Below are 10282 nucleotides of genomic sequence, written 5' to 3' on the forward strand. Positions count from 1 at the left end.
AGCACTTCACTGAAGCTGAAGGCAAGTGTGATTTCTAGTTGCATATTTAACGATGCTTAATTAATTTGCATTTTACAGTGTTCAAGTGAATATTTGTGTCACTGTGTATATACTTGATATGTGTAATCAAAAGGCTAGAGTCATACACATCTGTTTCTGTCACTTGAGATGATAGAGAAATGCTGTTCGTTAATTAAGCATTCTATTTTTCTAGTCTTGTAGTATACATGACAATATAGTTTTAAGTTTTTAAGTGATTAAAAACAATATATACAGAAGATTACAAGTAGGCTGAACATGTAGAGACTTGATATTTCAGAAAAGAGATGATCTTGTGTGTCTTCAGGATTGTCACTGTAGACATCTGAATAAGCAATTTTCTGTCACACCAGAGGCTTACAGAAACTATATTGGGATCATTTTACCTTTAACAGACCCCTTTTGTTTCTGCATTGGTTTAAAGGGGCTCCACATGGCAGCTTAGCAACAGATCGTCTAGGAGGGAATAAGGTGCAATATCAGCATCCTGGAGAACGCTGCTCCCCACGATGCCTCAGTCATTCAGCTCCAGCACTAAAGTATTGAAATCTGATCACTCCACTAGAAAATGCAGTATTCTACCACGTATTGCCTAAATTCTTAAATGAGCAAGACTGACAGTAGTTTTAATGAAGGTTCCATGGGGAACATTTTTCATTCATTGAGTATTGAAGCTGTGCTCTTTTCCTGTAATAATTCATTTAGTCTGACTACAGTATGTGATATCTGAGCATTACATGTGAACAGGCTCAGAGAGCTAGGGCAGAAATAGGTACAATTAGAAACCACAAGATTTCAAATCATGCTTTTTTTTTTCAGCACGAGTACTGCAGATTTAGCAATTTATATATGAAATTACAATATAAATTTTAAAATTTCACTCTTATCAGGTATTGCAACAAATATATTCAGAAATACCAGAATTCAGTACTTGCAGTCTTGTGTTTTGGGTACCGCATAAAGAATCGAGGTTATTACCATAAATGATGCTTTTGAAAGCAGTTTTCTCTCTAGTCAGTTGTATTCTTATTGAGCCCGATGCATAAAAAGGCATAGTACTGGACTTGTGATTAGATAAACATTTTTGAATGAACATTTAAACTCATTTTAAAGTTACCTAGGATATTCTGATTCATTGCATAATTTAAGTTAGAATTCTTTTGATAATTTTTTTTCCCAAGCTTTACTGACGTATGATTGACAAATTACTTTTGATGTGGGTGTTTTATTAATCATAATTGTTTTAGGTTGGAATTTAAATGAGTGGTCATACTGAGTATAATTGTGTAATTCTAAAAGTAAATTTTAAATTGAATATCCTACTTGCAGATTTAGATATGTTGGTATTTCATATCCAGCAACTTTTGCACCTGTTTTAGAGCCATTGAAATTAGAAAAACATAAGTTTAAATTGGAACTTTGATACTCTATAAGTAGTAAGATTCAGTTACATACTTGAACTAAACATCTAAAATGTTCCTTCTCCTTTAATGATTTTTTAATTTTGATTCATTCATTACAAATGGTGATAATATCAGTACTGTATTGTGGCCATTAATGAAATCAGCTGTCCTTCCTTTTTACCCATTTGGCTATGTGTGACACTACTTATAAGCCTGTTTTCATTGTAGTATCACAACTCAGACTGGTTGTATCCTGAAAATGAAAATATAAGAAGTCAGTTGAGCAAATAGAGGTTTGATTTATCTGAAACTTATTTTAAATCTAAGCATAATTGAGAGAGTCATGTTTTAAATTCCTTGAAAATGTCTTGATACTTCACTTGGAAGAATAACAAGTAATTAAGTGTTTTTTTAAACTTCCTAAGCTTCAGTGCTTTACTAAAGCATGTAGTAGAAAGAAGGTTGCTAGTGGGTTAGAATGTATCAACTCAAGTAAGTACTTAGGAAGTTTCAACATATTGCTACCAAGGCATTCCTAAGAAACCTTCTCTAAACTTTAGTCTTTCTGTTTCCACAGAATCAAGTGTATACTTGGTTGGAAATTGTAAATGCTCTTAACCCTATCTTTCCAGCCCCAACCCAACTAGTGTTCCTGAAACTACTTTAACAAATGAACTGTTGTTCTCTGAGCCTGCCTCGTTCCATCTGTTGCTTCAAGAGTCCGCTCAAATCCTGTGAGTCCTTTCTGGCCCACAGTCATTTATTTCAGAAAGAAACTATTTTGTGGGTTTTTACCATTCTTTGGCAGTTAAATCATATACTATCTTGTAATATTTCTTCTCTTGCATTTATTATACCAATTAACGGACATGGAGCAACCACAATACATCTCTAGGCCTCGGTTTGTGAGTAAAGTGATTTCTGAGGTTCTCCACCTTCAACAAGATAAACATTGCTCTCATCTGTTGTCTCGAAAAGCTGACTGTCAACTCTTTGGGGCCTGGAACTTATTGTTAGTTTGATATGAAGTGTAGTGTTGGGGGGAGACTTCTGGGCAGAGGTCAAGGGACCTGGCTTCAAATCTTGTCTCCACCCCTGACCAGGAATGCAACTGCCGCCTCTCTGAATACTGATTTTCATATTTATGAAATGAGGGAAAGTTGAGTAGTCTAGTGTTCAGATAAATGACTTTGGGGAAATCCTTGAACATTAAAGTTATTTGTAACTTTAGCTTCCTGGGCAAGTTTCCTAGAATATTAATGCCTTGTGAAGGAAGACAGTGAAACAGTAAAGCTATTAATGTTGACAGTAAGCTGTGTGAGTGTCACTAGGAACTCACTTGGGGCCTCAATCTACTGAGATGGGGGAGCAGGAAAAGAAAAACTCTTCTGCCTTTACTCTCATGGCAAGCACTGGTGTCATCCTTCACACCAGAACCCAGATTTTAAGTTCTGCATTTCTTTGCAGCCCTGTGCTTCAGGGGAAGCTTGACTCCATCCTCGCTTACTAGGGGCAAGTTTAAATCCTATTTTATGTGGGTTTTGTGTTTAGTATGCAAAACCTTACATGTCATTTTGACAGTAACTTGAGTCTTCTCCTGAGAACGGGAGCAATGTAAATTTGAAGGTGGTAAGGAAGAATTATTTTGCCATTTTGTCCCCTTTGAGGAGTAAGTAAAGGCTGAGGTATGTTTATGTCTTCTGAAATATGTGGGGGTTTTTTTTTTAGTTTATTTTTTGTTTATTGTCAAGATTAAATGAGATAATGTATGTGAAAATGCCAGTTATAACTTAGCATGTGCAAACAGCTCAATATGGAATGTTTCTTTTTCTAATGTTTATGAAAGGGGATTTCAGTTGAATAGCCCTACTGCTTAATAGACTATGTAACTTGCATTGTAATTTGAGCTATTTTTGAAGGTTTTTTTTGCAGACCTGCAAAGAGTATGATTACTTTTTTTTTTTTAAATTAAGAGAAAAAACAAAAACAAAAAAACAAAAACGGCCGTATAGAACCCTAGGACAAATGGTGGAAGCTAAGCTATACAGACAAAATCTCACACAGAAGCATACACACACACTCACAAAAAGAGGAAAAGGGGAAAAAATCATAAATCTTGCTCTCAAAGTCCACCTCCTCAATTTGGGATGATTCGTTGTCTATTCATGTATTCCACAGATGCAGGGTACATCAAGTTGATTGTGGAGCTTTAATCCGCTGCTTCTGAGGCTGCTGGGAGAGATTTCCCTTTCTCTTCTTTGTTGTCACAGCTCCCAGGGGCTCAGGTTTGGAATTGGCCTCGCCTCTGCGTTTAGGTCGCTGGAGGGCGTCTGCTCTTCGTTCAGACAGGATGGGGTTAAAGGAGCCGCTGATTCGCGGGCTCTGGCTCACTCAGGGAGGGGGGGCGGGAAGGGAGGGGCTTGGAGTGCGGGGCGGGCCTGCGGCAGCCGAGGCCAGCATGACGTTACACCAGCCTGAGGCGCGCCGTGCGTTCTCCCGGGCGAGTTGTCCCTGGATCCCGGGACCCTGGCAGTGGCGGGCAGCACAGGCTCCCCGGAAGGGGGGTGTGAATAGTGACCTGTGGTCGCACACAGGCTTCTTGGTGACGGCAGCAGCAGCCTTAGCGTCTCAGGCCCGTCTCTGGGGTCCGCGCTTTTATCCGCGCCTCGCGCCCATCTGTGGAGCGCCTTTAAGCAGCGCTCTTAATCCCCTCTCCTCGCGCACCAGGAAACAAAGAGGTAAGAAAAAGTCTGTTGCCTCTTCGGCAGGTCCAGACTTTTCCCCGGACTCCCTCCTGGCTAGCCGTGGCGCACTAACCCCCTGCAGGCTGTGCTCAGGCCGACAACCCCAGTCCTCTCCCAGCACTCCGACCGAAGCCCGAGCCTCAACTCCCAGCCCCGCCCGCCCTGGCGGGTGAGCAGACAAGCCTCTCAGGCTGGTGAGTGCCGGTCGGCCCTGATCTTCTGTGGGGGAATCTCTCCGCTTTGCCCTCCGCACCCCTGTTGCTGTGCTCTCCTCCGCGGCTCCGAATCTTTCCCCCTCCGCCACCCGCAGTCTCCGCCCGCGAAGGTGCTTCCTTTCCTCCTTCACAGCTTCCTCCCACTGGTGCAGGTCCCGTCCCTATTCTTTTGTCTCTGATTTTTCGTTTTTCTTTTGCCCTACCCAGGTACGTGGGGGTGGTTTCTTGCCTTTGGGGAGGTCTGAAGTCTTCTGCCAGCGTTCAGTAGGTGTTCTGTAGGAGTCGTTCCACGTGTAGATGTATTTCTGGTGTATCTGTGGGGAGGAAGGTGATCTCTGCGTCTTACTCTTCCGCCATCTTCCCGGAAGCCCTGATTACTTTTTTTGATATGATTTTTTTTCTTTTTTTTTTTTTGCGGTACGCGGGCCTTTCACAATTGTGGCCTCTCCCATTGCGGAGCACAGGCTCTGGACGCGCAGGCTCAGCGGCCATGGCTCACATGCCCAGCCGCTCCGCGGCATGTAGGGTCCTCCTGGACCAGGGCACGAACCCGCGTCCCCTGCATCGGCAGGCGGACTCTAAACCACTGCGCCACCAGGGAAGCCCTTGATATGATATTTGAGCTCCTTGTCAATGGATGCTTTGACACATCATTGCTGGAGAAGCCAAACGACTCGGTAACTTGCAATTAGATACAGAATGTAAAAATTCTTTTGTTATGTTCGGTGTTTATGTATGCGTTCAGATTGTGCAATGGCCGCAACCTTTAATCTGAGGATACACAAATTGTACAAAACGATGTTACTTATTCTCCCCCTTGCATATGAGCTTACAGAGAAATTATAGTACAGAAGGACAGGACAATGTGGTGGGATGGTTTTTTCATTAAATTAAAGGACCATCTTTTATTCTGATATATTCTTCTACTTCTTAATGTTTTAAAAATTAAAAATGCTAAATTAAAAAAACCCCAAAGTTTACAGTTGACAATCTCTTGCGAGTGTCCTAAATTTGGAGAATTTTACTGAGACACAAAATTTTGAACTCTGAGAACAACTCATCTAGTCTGAGATGAGTAAACTGAAGTTTCTTCACTAGACAGCTCATAAAAGGCAGTAGAAAGTGAGGATTCAGGTGGCCTTACATTAACTCATTTCTTTCTACTTCACAAAGTTTTCTCTGAGTGGGGTTAGTGGAAGCCATGCCATGTTATACCACTGCAAACTTAAATGCACTGTTTGTGTTGTTAAATGGAACCCAAGTCTTTTATCAAAAAGGGCTGTTGGCTTATAGATCTATCAGGTGACTATTACTGTACCATTTAGGCCTGTAGTCTCATTTCTCTATGTGTCTGTGTTGGAAAGACAGAATCAGCAAGGTGAATATCTTTCAAATTTAGTTGCATTAATAACATTTCTGCCTCTTCAAACAGGGAGATGAGATTGAATCTGATGCTCGGTACTAAGGAACAGAAAGACCAGTTAGGTACACTGAGGTTCTGTAGCCTTTTTTTTTTTTTTTTTTTTTTACGTGAAGCATCATTATAAAACTTATAGTAAGAAGAGAAGTGCCCAAGTTAAGTTCATGTGGATCACATTCATGTCTTAGCACTATGACAGCTTACTGTTTGCTGAATGTATTCATTCTGCAATGTTTACCACTGACCTTGAGGCAGACCACCAAAGAAAGCTCCAATGGTGCCAGTTATCAGACTTTGTGCAATACAAATTTTATTACAATATTTTCTATACTCTGTCTCATGATCCCCATTGATTTACATTATCTCTAATGTGAGGTATTGTTAAAAACACTTTACTTGTGTGTATTGCTTTAGAGTTTACCAAGGGCTTTCACAAGCTTTATTTCATTTGGCTCTCATAGAAACCTTGATTTGGGGGTAGGTATTATTATTATTATTTTTACAGATAAGAAAATTGAAACTCTGAGAGGCCAAGAGACCCGCTTGAGATTACACAACTAGTAAGTGCTGCAATTAAGACTTGAACCTAGGATTGCTGAGTTTAGTATAGAGTTAAATGTTTCTCAGATTATCTTCTGTAGAACATTAGTCCCACAAGATGTTTCATGAAGAAGATCTTCATGGTGAAGTGAGTTTGGGAAAGCCTGTGTATGTTGTTCCTTCTGGATGCTCATAATACATCAGTCCCTGTACCAACAAGACCTTTGTTCAACCTGATATTTCCCAGATTTATCTGAATATAGAAGCCCTTTTAAAACTAACACACTCTAAACACCCCAAGGCATTAGTATTCCTTAAAATACACTTTTGGGGGAATATTAGTGTAGTAACTTTTCCTATACCGTACTACCCTAATCTTGTATGGAACTTTTTGTATGGTACCTTATAATTTAAGCTTTCTGCTCTTGTCGAATGCTAGCTTCCTGAAAATACACCAAAATCATCCTATTGATAAACTAAAGCTGAGTTTATTGCTTATTTTATATGGTAAGGACAGTCACTACATTGACAGTCTTAGTAGTGTCTTGGACAGAGGCAGGTTATTGAGTTCTTTTGGGATCTGGTTTAAGATGATTGTTTGATTTGAGGGCTTGTTTATGATGGGACATATTAAGGACTAGGGTTTTAAAGCAAATTTTGAAAAGTAAACAGTGATTCAATGCCATCTGTTATTCTGAGAAGGGAGTATAAACTTGGCTGAGGGTCAATTGAATAGTCTAGCGTTCAGATAAATGACATTGAAGAAGTTCTTGAACAATGAAGCTATTTGCAACTTCAGCTTCCTGGGCAAGTTTCCTAGAATATAAATGCCATGTGAATGAAGACAGTCGAATAATAAAGTTGTTAATAGTAAGCTGTGTGGGTGCAGATGGGTTCAGTTATCAGTATGGCCCCCTTATTGCCATTCTTTGGCCTAAGCTGAAGGATTCACAACTGGGGATGTGGTCTCACGATCTTGACTGCAGAGCTTCACTGCTCTTTGTAGCATCATTATCATGTATCCGGTTTCCTAGATGGTTGTTTCAACATCCATAAGTGTTAGATTTTTCTGTTCTTTTACTGGATCATTTTTTTAATCATGTGGTGGGATGACAGTTGCATGGTGGCTATAAAACTTGTAGTCACCCATCTGAGCCCCTGTATAACAAATAGCAAGGGAAGGGTTATGACCAGAGTTTATAGAGTTCTAATGCATGAGCCAAGAGTGCCCAAATTAAACTGGATGAACAGATTTCATTTCCAGTGTAATGAGCCTGCAGTACCAAATATGGGATTATTAGCCAAATTATCCAATTTTGTAATTCCTTTGTTAGTTTACCAGATCTCTTTAGTAGTAATAAAGATGTCATAGAAGTTTGGAAGGATATAAGCTCACCATTTCCCCCTACCTGCCTAAAACAGCACGTGATCCCCCTCAAGACACCAATACTATATCTAATGGGCTCTTATTCCATTTAATTTCCTGAACCTCTTGGATGAGGAGTTCCTTGGTGAAACTTTATAGCCTTGGTGGCTTTGTCTAGCTCCCCTTTGTCTGCATTTCTCTGAATCATAGCGTGTCAGACTATCCTGAGGGCAGGTATCCCTCTATCAAGGTAACTACCCCCTGTCCATTTTGCAGGTAGTAGATGGTGGGCTTTTGTGTTTAAGATATAAGGGACTTCCCTGGCAGTCCAGTGGTGAAGAGTCCGTGCTTCCACTGCCGGGGGCACAGGTTCGATCCCTGGTCAGGGAACTAAGATCCTGCATGCCGCGAGGGGCAGTCAAAAAAAAAAAAAAAAAAGATGTAATTGTGTTACATATTCAATTTTGTGTTACAAATCTGGTCATTGGTGCCACTCAGTCATCTATTTTTGGTCAAAATACCCCTATGGGTTGTCAAATAGTTTTTTATGATTTGGGGGCCAGGTGATGAAGTGTCAAGACCATTAATTAGGCAGATCTAAAGTGAAAGAAATAGTGTGTTTTACCTCTAAAACTGGATAAAGTGAGACAGCTTCCAAATATGCACCATCTATTCCCTAGTTCTCTCCCAAGCTCTGTATCTGTGAAAGCTAGCTCCCACAGAAGGTCCCAAGTATTAGTTTTGGTGGAAAGAAGAGTATTTGTTTTTCACCTAGATGATCATCATCTAGATCTATGATGACAGGGGATTTTAGATTTCTGGCTATACTTGTGTTTGCCATCCAAAAAGTCACCTAATAAAACAGTTGTCAGTTACCCAGAAAATCATCTGATATCATTATAAGGAAGTAGAACCAAGGAAAGCTGGATGCTCCTCCCAAAGGAAAATGTGTACAATTCCAGCAGTTAGTTCGATTGCATGCTTTAACCAGTTCATGAGTAAATTGTCTGTCCCTGAAGACTAAATCTTTGGTTTTAGGTTGTGCAAGGTTTAGGAGGATTTTGAGGAAAGGCTGCTCATACCTGTTGATGACAAGGCTGGGTGTATTGCATGAGTCCCTTGCAATATTTAGTCATGTCTACTTGCTAGTAGTGTGTGGAGTCTAGGATCCGATGAAATATTCCTAGATGTCTGGACAGGCCTGTTACTTAATCATAAGCCAAGAGCTGATGAAGCCCAGAGGAGTCATTAAAGCCAACGAGAAGATCTTAGACCATAGAACTTTGAGAGACTGAGAGCTTTGCTAAACTGAGTTTCAGAATTCCATTTGCTCTTTCTACTTTTCCTAGAGATTGGAGGCAATATGGATACAGGCATACCCCATTTTATGGTGCTTTGTTTTATTGCTCTTTGCAAATACTATATTTTTTACAAATTGAAGATTTGTGGCAGCCCTGTGTCGAGCAGGTAAATCGGCACCATTTTTCCAACAACATTTGCTCACTTTGTGTCTGAGTCACATTTTGGTAATTCTTGCAATGTTTCAAAGTTTTTCATTATTATATTTGTTATGGTGATCAGTGATCTTTGATATTACCATTGTAATTATTTTGGGGTGCCACAAACTGTGCCCCGATAAGATTGCAACCTCAATTGATAAATTGTGTGTGTTCTGACTGCTCCACTGACCAGCTGTTCACCCCCATCTCCTTCTCCTTGGGCCTCCCTATCTCCTTAGAAACAGCAATATTGAAATTAGGCCAATTAATAACCCTGCAATGACTTCTAAGTGTTTCAGTGAGAGAAAGAGTTGCATGTCTCTCACTTCAAATCAGAAGCTAGAAATGAGTAAGCTTAGTGAGGAAGACATGTCAAAAGCCGAGACAGGCTGAAAGCTAAGCCTCTTGTGTCAGTTAGCCAAGTTGTGAAGGAAAAGGAAAAGTTCTTAAAGGAAATTAAAAGTGCTACATGAATGTTAAGAAAGCAAAACAGCCTTATTTGCTGATATGGAGAAAGTTTGAGTGGTCTGGATTGAAAATCAAAACAGCCACAACATTCCCTTAAGCCAAAGCCTAATCCAGAGCAAGGCCCTAACTCTATTCCATTCTGTGAAGGCTGAAATAGATGAGAAAGCCACAGAAGAAAGTTTGAAGCTGACAGAGGTTGGTCCATAAGATTTAAGGAAAGAAGCCGTCTCCATAACATAAAAGTTCAAGGAGAAGCAGCAAGTGCTAATGTAGAAGCTGCAGCAAGTTTATCCAGAAGATCTAGCTAAGACCATTAATACAGATGGCTACACTAAACAACAGATTTTCAATGTAGACTAAACAGGCTTATATTAGAAGATGCCATCTAGGATTTTCATAGCTAGAGAGGAAAAGTCATGCCTGGTTTCAAAGCTTCAAAGGACAGGCTGATTCTTGTTAGGGGCTAATGCAACTGCGGACTTTAGGTTGAAGCCAGTGCTCATTTGCCATTCCAAAAACCCGAGGCCCCTTAAGAATTATGCTAAGTTGACTCTGCTTGTACTCTGTAAGTGCAACAACAAAGCCTGG

This window comes from Neophocaena asiaeorientalis, unplaced genomic scaffold, assembly GCF_003031525.2.
Source record: "Neophocaena asiaeorientalis asiaeorientalis breed wild unplaced genomic scaffold, Neophocaena_asiaeorientalis_V1.1 scaffold547, whole genome shotgun sequence".
In the NCBI taxonomy this organism is placed as follows: Eukaryota; Metazoa; Chordata; class Mammalia; order Artiodactyla; family Phocoenidae; genus Neophocaena; species Neophocaena asiaeorientalis.